We start from the raw sequence: 13,977 nt of genomic DNA on the forward strand, positions 1-13,977 counted from the left end.
ACATGACCTAAATCCAAGGGCAGCCCAAGCCTATAGAGATAAAGGCGGTTCCCTTAAAGATAAGATGACCTCGCTCGAAGATAAAGATAAGATAAGATAACTAACTTATCTTATCTAAGAAGGTCACTCTACGCCATTATAAATACACTAAAGCACCCAGGTATAACTCATACTCTGATTCTACTCAATACCTGCTTAATACCCTTGCTAACTTAAGCATCGGAGTCCCTTGCAGGTACCCCCCACCCTACGGGGAGGAAGAGATCAGCATTATCACCAAGTCTCACACGTCGGACACCGCGACTCCAAACACCCCCGTAAGATCGGACTCAGCAGCTCCGATCAATATAAAAGATCTCGTCCGAGATCGACCTCTAGTTTCAGGTAACCCTCGGAACAACTTGGAAGGCACAAAAGAAAAGTATAGTAAATCACAACAAGAATGAATTCTAACTACAATTGAATGCAAAGAATTAACAACAACAATCAAGGAAATCACAATTATCATGAATTACCTCAAATTGCATTATTGAAAGAAAACAAAAGAACAAAAATAGAGCCACAACAAAGTAAAGAATTACAAGAATTAAAGTACAAAACTAGAAAGAGGAAGAAGAGAAGAGTAAGAATTGATAAAGGAAAAGTGAATTGAAGCATGAATTAAACCTAGATCTAAGAGGAGAGATTATCCTAAACCTAATCCTAATTCTAGAGAGAAGAGAGAGCTTCTCTCTCTAGAAAACTAACTCTAAACTAATCCTAATGTGTATGAATGAACTTCTTATATGCCTCCCCCTTCAATCCTTGGTCCTTTAAAGTACTTTGGCGCCAAAATTGGTTGCAACTGGGCCCCACAGCTTCCCAGAAATCGCTGGGCACGATTTCTATTTAAAAATCACGTGCAGTCTTTGGCGCGGACACGCACGATACACGTACGCATCCCTGGTCAATATCGCAATGTGCGCGCGAGCGCCTTGTGCACGTGCGCGTGCTTGGACGAGATCAGTTCTTTGGCTTTTTGTGCTTCTCTCCACTTCCATGCTTCCTTCCTTGCTCCTTTGATCCATGTCTAGCCTATTTTAACCTGAGATTACTAGCAAACACATCAAGGGATCTTATGGAATCAAGGATGAATTAAAATTACCAAAGTAAAGGCTTAAAAAGCATGTTTTTACATTCAAGCACAAATACGGGAGAGATAACAAAACTATGCTAATTCATTGGCTAAATGTGAGAAAAGGTTATCAAAATACTTTAAATTCAACATAAGATAAACCCTAAAAACGGGATTTATCAACCTCCCTACACTTAAACCTTAGCATGTCCTCATGCTAAAATAAGAAGGAACTAATGGGTATGGCATTTATTAAATGCAACTAAACTACATGAAATCTATCTAAATGCAACTACCTGTAATGAATGAAAATGCTTGGTCAAAACAAATCAATTCCCAAGAAAACATGTGGAAGCACAAGAGCTAGAGCAATAGGAATCAAGTCCAAACCACAATTGCATTGGATTATCAAAAGAGTCATAGACTTGCATGAGTATAGATGATAGTGGTGAAAACATGTAATTGAGCTTTGGAACCCTCACCAGATGTGTATCCGCTCTTTTCACTCAAGTGTTTAAGGGTTAATTCACTCAATTCTCTTCTAATCATGTTTTTCCAAGATTTGATCTTCTTCTAACAATCAACACTTAATCCATGCATGCATACATTCACCATGAGGTCTTCCATAGGTTGTAACAGGGCTAGGGTCAAGGTAGGATCATATATGGATAAGTGGACTAGAATTTGGACCTTTGATGAGCTTAAACTTTCCCACCTAACCTATATAGTGACTTGTATAATTGAATTCTAACCTAACTACCCATCTTTCACTTTTTCACATACTCATGCATTTTCTTTTCATTTCACAACACTTATGCATTGATCTCTTATTGAGCTTTACTTTGGGGCATTTTGTCCCCTTTTTATTGCTTTTCTTCTTTTTCTTTCTTTTTCTTTATATATATTTTTTCTATATTTTGCTTTTCTTTTCCTTTCCATATAATAATTTTTTTTCTTTTTCTTTTATTTTTCTCATCATTCATTTTTTTCTTCTTTCAAGAACATCAATGCATAAGGTTTTACATTTAATTAATACATGGGCATAAACCAATTCCCAAATATAAAAATACAAAACATCCTTTTTATCCCAACTAATGTTCCCAAATCTCTCCAATTTTGAACAATAGACACTCTCACTAGCCTAAGCCAATCAAAGATCCAAATAAGGAACTTTTATTGTTTTCCGCTTTAGGGCTTGTAATGTGCTAAAATGAAGAATAATTGGGTTAAGCGTAGGCTCAAATTCGGTTGCAATGGATGGTAAAAGGTAGGCTATTTGGTTAAGTGAGCTAATGAAATAATGGTCTCAATCATATAAATGCATGAATACAAGGAGTAATTGGACATATAGAATTGGGCAAATCAAGGATCACAATTATAGCAAGAGAATAATTGCACACAAGAAGGAAAAATAGGTGGTTATAAATTGTAACCACATCAATAGGCTCAAAACTCACTTGCTTGTGTTCTTAGCTCAAAACATGCTTCACAAAATATAGAATTCAAGCAAGTTCCACAAAACTTTTCCAATCAATTAGGTTGGTGCCCTATAGTTAAGTTCCTTGGAAAATCTCAATATTTGACTAAGCATTGTTGTGATTGAGAAATTCTAAAAAAATTACCTAGTTTACCTTTTCCTTTTTCAATCAAAAACAATTTCCAAAACAATTCCTAATCACAACCACAAGCTAAAAAGGTACTACATAAAGAAAAATTCGACTAAAAGTATGAAATCTAGCATCCAAAACATCTAATAATCCAAAATATGCAACAACTAAGGTAAAAGTATCCAAAATAAACCAAAATGCCAAATATATACAATAGTGCGCAAAATAAGATAACTAGAAAATAGTCAAAATGTTCACCGGTCCTCTAATGGTGCCACCGGCAACCTCCCCACACTTAAGATCAAGCACCATCCTCGATGCTAGTCCTGAGGCTGAGATGTCTCCTGGGTAGCCTGGGTCTCTGGTGCTGTCTCCTCCTCATGGGTCTCCTCATCGTGTAAATCGGCATGCTCCTCCTCGTGGGTCTCCTCATCTGAACCGGAGGACTTTGGAAGTGGAGGTAGCTCAATACCCTAGGAGATGAACACCTGGTCAATCCGATCTAGGCGACGCATGAGCTGGCACTTGCTGCACTCCATGAACCGGAAAAGATGCTGGACTAGTAGGTATGTTGGCTCAGGTGCTGGCAGTGGTGGCACATGGGCTGCTGAGGATGAAGGGGCTGTAGAAGAGGATGGAGCTGCTGCTGTGGAGGGGGAAGGTCTAGCTGCCTCCACAACTGCTCTAGCCCTAGAACGGCGTCTACTTGGGGGCTTCTCGTGCACCCAGCCACCCCAAGAAATAGTAACCTCCTTGTCGTCGTCCTCTGGGGGTGGTGGTGTCACATCATCATCCTGCCAAGGAACATTGGCTAGTGAGGCCATGCTAGTGATCAGTGTAGGAAACGGGAGGAGGCCACGGATGTGTGCTCACCACATGTTCTGCCGGATCAATCGGGGAAAATAAACCTCCTTACCCTCCATGACACAGCCAATCAGGGTCAACATGTCCATCGGGATCTCAGAAAAGTGGGTAGTGGGCAAGACATAGTGGGCGAATATCATCTGTCAAGTCTTAGCCTCTCTAGTCAAATGAGCGAAAAGCATCCCTTTGGGCTTTCTGTTGCCCGAATCCATTACCCATGGAGCATCTGGTATGACAATCACGCGCTTAAGCACCTCATAGTCAAAAGTCATGCAGTGGATAGCTGTGTCTGCCTGATGATGAGCGCAGGTGTCATCAGTAAGGTGTCGGCACTGCAATGCCTCCTCAATGGCAGCCTCAGTAATCATAACCTCTCTACCCCTTATCTATACGGAATCAAGAGTGGCATGGAAAAAGTTGCAGTAGAACTCTTTGACCCATGAGATGTTTATGTTCCCCAGATCCCTATCAACAAAGTCCAAATCCAACTCTAGAATGTGGCTGGTGATTCCGTGTCTTACCTCATTAGGGAGGACTAGTTTCTTCTCAATATTCAAATTCTTCTTCCGATAATTTGGGAAGCGAAGCTCACAGTAAAGGTTGGGGAATTTTATGAGGTCGGTAGAAGGTAACAACTAATTTTCCTTATTCGTTTCACTCAGCGGGTTCTTAGCATAACTCGCATAGGGAGAAGGGGTAAAAGTCTTAGAATGCTTCCTTTTCTTGGAAGCAGTGGCTATGACCTTTCCTTTGTGTGACATCCTGAAAAATGGGATAGAATAGAATATAAGCAATTAAGCAAGTAGCACGAAGCAAGATGAATGACAAATAGGCATGTGGTGAACTAAAATTGCAAACTTGGGATACAAGTAATCATGGGAAGCAGCGGTATAAACCAAGAATTCACAAGTTGCAAACAACGTAGGACAAAGCTCATGTATTAGGCAGATTCAGCATCATTCCCAAAAAAATTTGGTCAAAGAAGTAAAAGGAGTCAGAAAAGAAGTTAGGGAGCAAAACAAGTTAGAGAGTTAGGAAGTTACGATTGAAAATTAGTGGTAATGATGGATAATAGCCTAATCAAAATAGATTTGCAAATTGTGTGCAACAATCATGTCAAAAATACATGAAAACAGATTTGCAATAGTTGGTATTACAAGCAATAAGGTGTAATTGAGCAATTATGAAGGGCTAAAAAAAAAAGTTGGGTTAAAAAGAAGTTGCACAATCAAAGTATACCAACTATTGTGAGAAAATGAGCATAATATACGGAGCTGGCATGTCATGATTCAACAAAAATGTAGGCAACTCCTTAAGTTCACTCGGGTAATGCCAATCGCGGGAAGTAACATAAGAACGAAAAAGCTGGCCCAAAAGTTCTGGGTATTGAACTTGGTAGGTCATGCAAAGCTTAGTCGGAAGTGCCAAGTTCAATTCCAAAACCAGTATTCGAAAGTAAAACATTTTTGTCAAAAATTGGGCAGCATTCCGACTTAAAATTGAACGTTCCCGGATAGCAAACATAGCACAAATAGTCACATGAGTTCACATATCAAACAACCAGGGAATTCACATGACTTAGGCAGCATCAATCAAACACAGCAGCAGTGATATAGTAGCAAGGCAACACTAGTATGAATACAGAGTAGCACAAAATCAGCATTCAGCAGACAAGTAATCAAGCAGAGAATGAACACAAACGGAGCAATTATCAGGCCTAGAATCCTCTAACCACATTCTAGCTACCTAACCACAATTATATCCATCTATCCTAACATGAAAAATAGCTAACTAACTAACTAAAAGTAATTAACAAAATTAATAAAGCAGCCGAGAAAAAAGAAAACAGAGTAGTAATACAGGTTATGAAACCTGGGAGAAAAGGTGCAGGGCAGAAATGAAGTGGTGCTAAAGGAAGGAAATGGGTGGACAAGGGGGTGAGGTAGAAGCAGAGCTAGAGTTGCCGCTTCAGATGGTGGCGGCGGGAGAGGCCCACGGCAGCGGAGGTGTGCCGGGTGGAGTGGCGGTGAGAGAGAAAAGGGTTGGGTGGGAGAGCGGGATGTGTGTGAACGAGAGAGTGAGGATGAGAGGTAGAAGGAGGGGCGAGGGGTAGCGACGGTGGTCACCGCGGGCGTGGTGATCGGAGCGGGTTAGAAAAAAGGAAAGAGTGGGAGAAAGTTTGGGAAGAGAAGTGTGGTGCATGACTGCGCTGCTTACCTCGCGTGCTTAGGGTTATAGATTTTGAATCCGCGTGGGCGCGCACTTTGCGCGAGCGCGTGGATGGTTGGTGCACGAAATTGCAATCACACTTTTGCAATCCCTACAACTAACCAGCAAGTGCACTGGGTCGTCCGGTGCATGAAATTGTGATCATCAATGGCGCCATCAACATGGTACGCTCAATTGCAATCTCAACTCTTTATCACAACTTCGCACAACTAACCAGCAAGTGCACTGGGTCGTCTAAGTAATAAACCTTACGCGAGTAAGGGTCGATCCCATGGAGATTGTTGGTATGAAGCAAGCTATGGTCATCCTGTAAATCTCAGTCAGGCGGATTCAAATGGTTATGAATGATTTATGAATAAAGCATAAAATAAAGATAGAGATACTTATGCAATTCATTGGTGAGAATTTCAGATAAGCGTATGGAGATGCTTTGTCCCTTCCGTCTCTCTGCTTTCCTGCTGTCTTCATCTAATCCTTCTTACTCCTTTTCATGGCAAGCTGTATGTTGGGCATCACCATTGTTAATGGCTACAGTCCCGTCCTCTCAGTGAAAATGTTCAACGCGCTCTGTCACAGCACGTGCTATTCAGCTGTCGGTTCTCGATCATGTCGGAATAGAATATAGTGATTCTTTTGCGTCTGTCACTAACGCCCCACAATCGCGAGTTTGAAGCTCGTCACAGTCATTCAATCCTCAAATCCTACTCAAAATACCACAGACAAGTTTTAGACCTTTCGGATTCTCTTGAATGCTGCCATCAATTCTAGCTTATACCACGAAGATTCTGATTAAGGAACCCAAGAGATAAACATTCAAGCCTTGTTTGCTTGTAGAACGGAAGTGGTTGTCAGGCACGCGTTCATAAGTGAGAATGATGATGAGCGTCACATAATCATCACATTCTTCAAGTTCTTGGGTGCTAATGAATATCTTAGAACAAGAATAAGCTGAATTGAAGAAGAACAATAGTAATTGCATTAATACTCGAGGTACAGCAGAGCTCCACACCTTAATCTATGGTGTATAGAAACTCCACCGTTGAAAATACATAAGAACAAGGTCTAGGCATGGCCGTGAGGCCAGCCCCCAAAACGTGATCAAAAGATTCAAAGATCTAAAGATGTCTAATATAATAGCAAAAGGTCCTACTTATAGAGAACTAGTAGCTAGGGTTTACAAAAATGAGTAAATGACATAAAAATCCACTTCCGGGCCCACTTGGTGTGTGCTTGGGCTGAGCATTGAAGCATTTTCGTGTAGAGACTCTTCTTGGAGTTAAACGCCAGCTTTTGTGCCAGTTTGGGCGTTTAACTCCCATTCTTGTGCCAGTTCCGGCATTTAACGCCAGAATTCTTGAGCTGATTTGGAACGCCTGTTTGGGCCATCAAATCTCGGGCAAAGTATGAACTATTATACATTGCTGGAAAGCCCAGGATGTCTACTTTCCAATTCAGTTGACAGCGCGCCAATTGGGCTTCTGTAGCTTCAGAAAATCCATTTCGAGTGCAGGGAGGTCAGAATCCAACAGCATCTGCAGTCCTTTGCAGCCTTTGAATCAGATTTTTGCTCAGGTCCCTCAATTTCAGCCAGAAAATACCTGAAATCATAGAAAAACACAGAAACTCATAGTAAAGTCCAGAAAAGTGAACTTTAACTAAAAACTAATAAAAATATAATAAAAACTAACTAAAACATACTAAAAATATACTAAAAACAATGCCAAAAAGCGTATAAATTATACGCTCATCACAACACTAAACTTAAATTGTTGCTTGTCCCCAAGCAACTGAAAATAAAATAAGATAAAAAGAAGAGAATATGCAATGAATTCCAAAAACATCTTTGAAGATCAGTATTAATTAGATGAGCGGGACTTTCAGCTTTTTGCCTCTGAACAGTTTTGGCATCTCACTCTATCCTTTGAAATTCAGAATGATTGGCTTCTATAGGAACTCAGAATCCAGATAATGTTATTGATTCTCCTAGTTAAGTTTGATGGTTCTTGAACACAGCTACTTTATGAGTCTTGGCCGTGGCCCAAAGCACTCAGTCTTCCAGTATTACCACCAGATACATACATGCCACAGACACATAATTGGGTGAACCTTTTCAGATTGTGACTCAGCTTTGCTAGAGTCCCCAATTAGAGGTGTCCAGGGTTCTTAAGCACACTCTTTTTGCCTTGGATCACAACTTTATTATTTCTTTTTTTTCTTTTTCCTCTCTTTCTTTTTTTTCGATTTTTTTTGTATTCACTGCTTTTTCTTGCTTCAAGAATCATTTTTATGATTTTTCAGATCCTCAGTAACATGACTCCTTTTTCATCATTCTTTCAAGAGCCAACATTCATGAACAACAAATTCAAAAGACATATGCACTGTTCAAGCATACATCAGAAGTCAAAAGTATTGCCACCACATCAAAATAATTAATCTGTTATAATATTCAAAATTCATGCAATTCTTCTCTTTTTCAATTAAGAACATTTTTCATTTAAGAAAGGTGATGGATTCATAGGACATTCATAACTTTAAGGCATGGACACTAAGACACTAATGATCATAAGACACAAACATAGATAAACATAAGCATGAAAATTCGAAAAACAGAGAAATAAAAAACAAGGAGATTAAAGAACAGGTCCACCTTAGTGATGGCGGCTTGTTTTTCCTCTTGAAGATCTTATGGAGTGCTTGAGCTCCTCAATGTCTCTTCCTTGCCTTTGTTGCTCCTCTCTCATGATTCTTTGATCTTCTCTAATTTAATGGAAGAGAATGGAATGTTCTTAGTGCTCCACCCTTAGTTGTCCCATGTTGGAACTCAATTCTCCTAGGGAGGTGTTGATTTGCTCCCAATAATTTTGAGGAGGAAAGTGCATCTCTTGAGGCATCTCAGGGATTTCATGATGAGTGGGGTCTCTTGTTTGCTCCATCCTTTTCTTAGTGATGGTCTTGTCTTCATCAATGAGGATGTCTCCCTCTATGTCAATTCCAACTGAATAACAGAGGTGACAAATGAGATGAGGGAAAGCTAACCTTGCCAAGGTAGAGGACTTGTCTGCCACCTTATAAAGTTCTTGGGATATAACCTCATGAACTTCTACTTCCTCTCCAATCATGATGCTAGGAATCATGATAGCCCGGTCTATAGTATCTTCGGACCGGTTGCTAGTGGGAATGATTGAGCGTTGGATAAACTCCAACCATCCTCTAGCCACGGGCTTGAGGTCATGCCTTCTCAGTTGAACCAGCTTCCCTCTTGAATCTCTCCTCCATTGAGCGCCCTCTTCACAAATGTCTATGAGGACTTGGTCCAACCTCTGATCAAAGTTGACCCTTCTAGTGTAAGGGTGTTCATCTCCTTGCATCATGGGCAAGTTGAATGCCAACCTTACATTTTCTGGACTAAAATCTAAGCATTTCCCCCGAACCATTGTAAGCGAATTCTTTGGGTCCGGGTTCACACTTTGATCATGGTTCTTGGTGATCTATGCATTGGCATAGAACTCTTGAACCATTAAGATTACGACTTGTTGAATGGGGTTAGTAAGAACTTCCCAACCTCTTCTTCAGATCTCATGTCGGATCTCTGGATATTCACTCTTTTTGAGTTTGAAAGGGACCTCGGAGGTCACCTTCTTCATGGCCACAACTTCATAGAAGTGGTCTTGATGCATCCTTGAGATGAATCTCTCCATCTCCCATGACTCGGAGGTGGAAGCTTTTGCCTTCCCTTTCCTCTTTCTAGAGGTTTCTCTGGCCTTAGATGCCATAAATGGTTATGGAAAAACAAAAAGCAATGCTTTTACCACACCAAACTTAGAAGGTTTGCTCGTCCTCGAGCAAAAGAAGAAATAAGAGAGTAGAAGAAGAAGAAATAGAGGAGATGGAGGTGGCTTTGTGGTTCGGCCAAGGGGGAGAAATAGTGTTTTGGTTGTGTGAAAATGAAGGAGTGAAGATGGATTTATATAGGGGTGGAGAAAGGGGTAGGGTTCGGTCATGTGAGGGTGGGTTGAGAGGGAAAGTGGTTTGAATTTGAATGGTGAGGTAAGTGAGGTTTTATGAAGGATGGATGTGAGTGGTGAGGAGAATAGTGGGATTTGATAGGTGAGGGGTTTTTAGGAAAGAGGTGTTAAGGTGATTGGTGAATAGGTGAAGAAGAGAGAGAGTGGTGGGGTAGGTGGGGATCCTGTGGGGTCCACAGATCCTAAGGTGTCAAGGAAAATTCATCCCTGCACCAAGTGGCGAGCAAAATTGCTCTTTATTCCAATTCTGGCGTTAAACACCGGGCTGGTGCCCATTTCTGGCGTTTAACGCCAACTTCTTGCTCTTTACTGGCATTTAACGCCAGTCTGGTGCCCCTTTCTGGCGTTAAACGCCCAGAATGGTGCCAGACTGGGTGTTAAACGCCCATTTGCTGCCCTTACTGGCGTTTAAACGCCAGCAAGGTTTTCCTCTAGGGTGTGCTGTTTTTCTTTCTGTTTTTCATTCTGTTTTTGCTTTTTCAATTGATTTTGTGACTTTTCATGATCATCAACCTACAGAAAACATAAAGTGACAAAAGGAAAATATAACATTGGGTTGCCTCCTAACAAGCGCTTCTTTAATGTCAGTAGCTTGACAGTGGGCTCTCATGGAGCCTCACAGATGTTCAGAGCAATGTTGGAACCTCCCAACACCAAACTTAGAGTTTGAATGTGGGGGTTCAACACCAAACTTAGAATTTGGTTGTGGCCTCCCAACACCAAACTTAGAGTTTGACTGTGGGGGCTCTATTTGGCTTTGTTTTGAGATAAGCTCTTCATGCTTCCTCTCCATGGTTACAGAGGGATATCCTTGAGCCTTAAACACAAAGGATTCTTCATTCACTTGAATGATCAATTCTCCTCTGTCAACATCAATCACAGCCTTTGTTGTGGCTAGGAAGGGTCTGCTAAGGATGATGGATTCATCCATGCACTTCCCGGTCTCTAGTTATCCTTATCAATGGTGATGAGAATTATATTTTTGCTCCCACTAAATCAACCTCTAACTATGAAGGTAAGTCAAGTGGATAAATCAATTTAACACCTAAAGTCCTAGTCAACTCCTGAGGAAAGACTAGAGTTATAGGAATCTAAATCAATCAGCAAAGATATCAATTATCAATCATGATGAGTTTGACAACTCGAGTTACCAATTAATCAACCAAAGCCAAGAATGTGGAAAGCTAAATAGAAATCATATAACTGAAATACCTCAAATTTAAATAGAAAATTAATCTAAACACAAAGAGTTCACAAACCAAATTGAGAAAATAAATAAAAGGAACATTGAACCTGAAAATTGAGAAGAAGAAATCCTAATTCCTTTAAGAGGAATCCTAATCCTAAATCCCAAGAGAGAGGAGAGAGCCTCACTCTCTCTAAAAACTACATCTAAACCTAAAATTGTATGTATGATCTGCTCTCTTGAGTCTCTGCATGTTCCTTGACTTTAATCTGTGTTTCTGGGCCAAAATTTGGGTCAAAATGCGGCTCAAAATCGTCTTCAGTGTATCCTATAATTTCTGCAGATCGCGCATGTCACACATACGCGTCGGTCATGCGTACGCGTCATTCAGCGATTTTCCTCTACACGCGTGCACGTCAGGAACACGCTCGCATCGTTTACACAAACTCCAATCCACGCGTACGCGTCAAGCACGCGTACGCGTCACTGCGATTTCCTCCATTTCGCGCGGTCGCGTGAGCCACGCGTCCGTATCACTTCTCGCTGGTCATTGATGGACGAAATTGTAAATCACACTTTTCACAATTCGTACCACTAACCAGCTAGTGCACTGGGTCGTGCAAGTAATACCTTACGTGAGTAAGGGTCGATCCCACAGAGATTGTTGGCTTGAAGCAAGCTATGGTTATCTTATAACACTTTGTCAGGGTATCAATTATAATTATTAGTTGACTTGCAAATGAACAAGAGAGCATGGATTAAATAGTACTTGTTATGCAGTAATGGAGAATATGTTGGAGTTTTGGAGATGCTTTGTCTTCTGAATCTCTGCTTTCCCTCTGTCTTCTTCTTCACGCACGCAAGGTTCCTCCTATGGCAAGCTATGTGTTGGTGGCATACCGTTGTCAATGGTTACCATCCGTCCTCTCAGTGAAAATGGTCCAGGTGCGCTGTCACCGCACGGCTAATCATCTATCGGTTCTCACTCATGCTGGAATAGGATCTATTGATCCTTTTGCGTCTGTCACTATGCCCAACCTTTGTGAGTTTGAAGCTCGTCACAGTCATTCAATCCCTGAATCCTACTCAGAATATGATGAGCGGAAAATTTATACGCTTTTTGGCACTGTTTTTAGTATGTTTTTAGTACATTTTAGTTAGTTTTTAGTATGTTTTTATTAGTTTTTATTTAAAATTCTCTTTTCTGGGCTTTACTATGAGTTTGTGTGTTTTTCTATGATTTCAGGTAATTTTTGGCTGAAATTGAGGGACCTGAGCAAAAATCTGATTCAGAGGCTGAAAAAGCACGATAGATGCTGTTGGATTCTGACCTCCATGCACTCAAAGTGTATTTTCTGGAGCTACAGAAGCCTAATTAGTGCGCTCTCAATTGTGTTGGAAAGTAGACATTCTGGGCTTTCCAGCAATGTATAATAGTCTATACTTTGCCCGAGCTTTGATGGCCCAAACCGGCGTTGCAAATCAGCTTCAGAATTCCCGGCGTTTAACGCCGGAACTGGCACAAAAGCTGGCGTTTAACTCCAGGAAAAGTCTCTACACATGAAAGCTTCAATGCTCAGCCCAAGCACACACCAAGTGGACCCCGGAAGTGGATTTTTACGTCATTTACTCATTTCTGTATATCCTAGGTTACTAGTTCACTATAAATAGGATATTTTGACATTGTATCTTCATCTCATGACATATTACACGTTTCTTATTGTATCTTCTATGACATGAGTCTCTAAACCCCATGGTTGGGGATGAGGAGCTCTGCTGTGTCTTGATGGATTAATGCAATTACTACTGTTTTTCATTCAATCACGCTTGCTTCTATTCTAAGATATCACTTGTTCCTCAACTTGATGAATGTGATGATCCGTGACACTCATCATCATTCTCACCTATGAACGTGTGCCTGACAACCACCTCCGTTCTACTTTAGATTGGTGAATATCTCTTGGATTCCTTAATCAGAATCTTCGTGGTATAAGCTAGAATTGATGGCGGCATTTAAGAGAATCCAGAAGGTCTAAACTTGTCTGTGGTATTCTGAGAAGGATTCAAGGATTGAATGACTGTGACGAGCTTCAAACTCCTGAGGGCTGGTCGTTAGTGACAGACGCAAAAGAATCATTGGATTCTATTCCAACCTGATTGAGAACCGACAGATGATTAGCCATGCTGTGACAGAGCGCGTTGAACATTTTCACTGAGAGGATGGGAGGTAGCCATTGACAACGGTGAAACCCAACATACAGCTTGCCATGGAAGGAGCCTTGCGTGCATGAAGAAGAAGACATTAGGAAAGCAGAGATTCAGAAGATAGAGCATCTCTAAAACCTCAACCTGTTCTCCATTACTGCAAAACAAGTATTTATTTCATGTTCTTTTACTTTTCACAATTAAACCTGAGAATTATTGATATCCTAACTAAGAGTTACAAGATAACCATAGCTTGCTTCAAGCCAACAATCTCCGTGGGATCGACCCTTACTCACGTAAGGTATTACTTGGACGACCCAGTGCACTTGCTGGTTAGTTGTGTGGAATTGCAAAAGTGTGATTGCAATTTCGTGCACCAAGTTTTTGGCACCGTTGCCGGGGATTGTTCGAGTTTGGACAACTGTCGGTCTATCTTGTTGCTTAGATTAGGAATATTTTATTTTTGTTGGTTTAGAGTCTTTTATTTGAGTCTAGTTTCATATTCTAAGTTTGGTGTCTTCTTTGTGTTTTTCTTTAAATTTTCAAAAATTTGTGTTTGATTTCCTAAAAATTTGAAGTTTGGTGTCATTTTGTTGTTTTTCTCTTTCCTCATTTCGAAAATCAAATCTTTTTCAAAATAATTTTCAATCATATCTTTTTAATTGCTAATTCCAAAATCTTTTTAATTAATTAATTGATTTAGTTTTCAATTTGCTTTGATTTTATTTTCTTTTAGTTTTCAAAATT

The sequence above is a fragment of the Arachis hypogaea genome, chromosome 9 (assembly GCF_003086295.3).
Source record: "Arachis hypogaea cultivar Tifrunner chromosome 9, arahy.Tifrunner.gnm2.J5K5, whole genome shotgun sequence".
Lineage (NCBI taxonomy): Eukaryota > Viridiplantae > Streptophyta > Magnoliopsida > Fabales > Fabaceae > Arachis > Arachis hypogaea.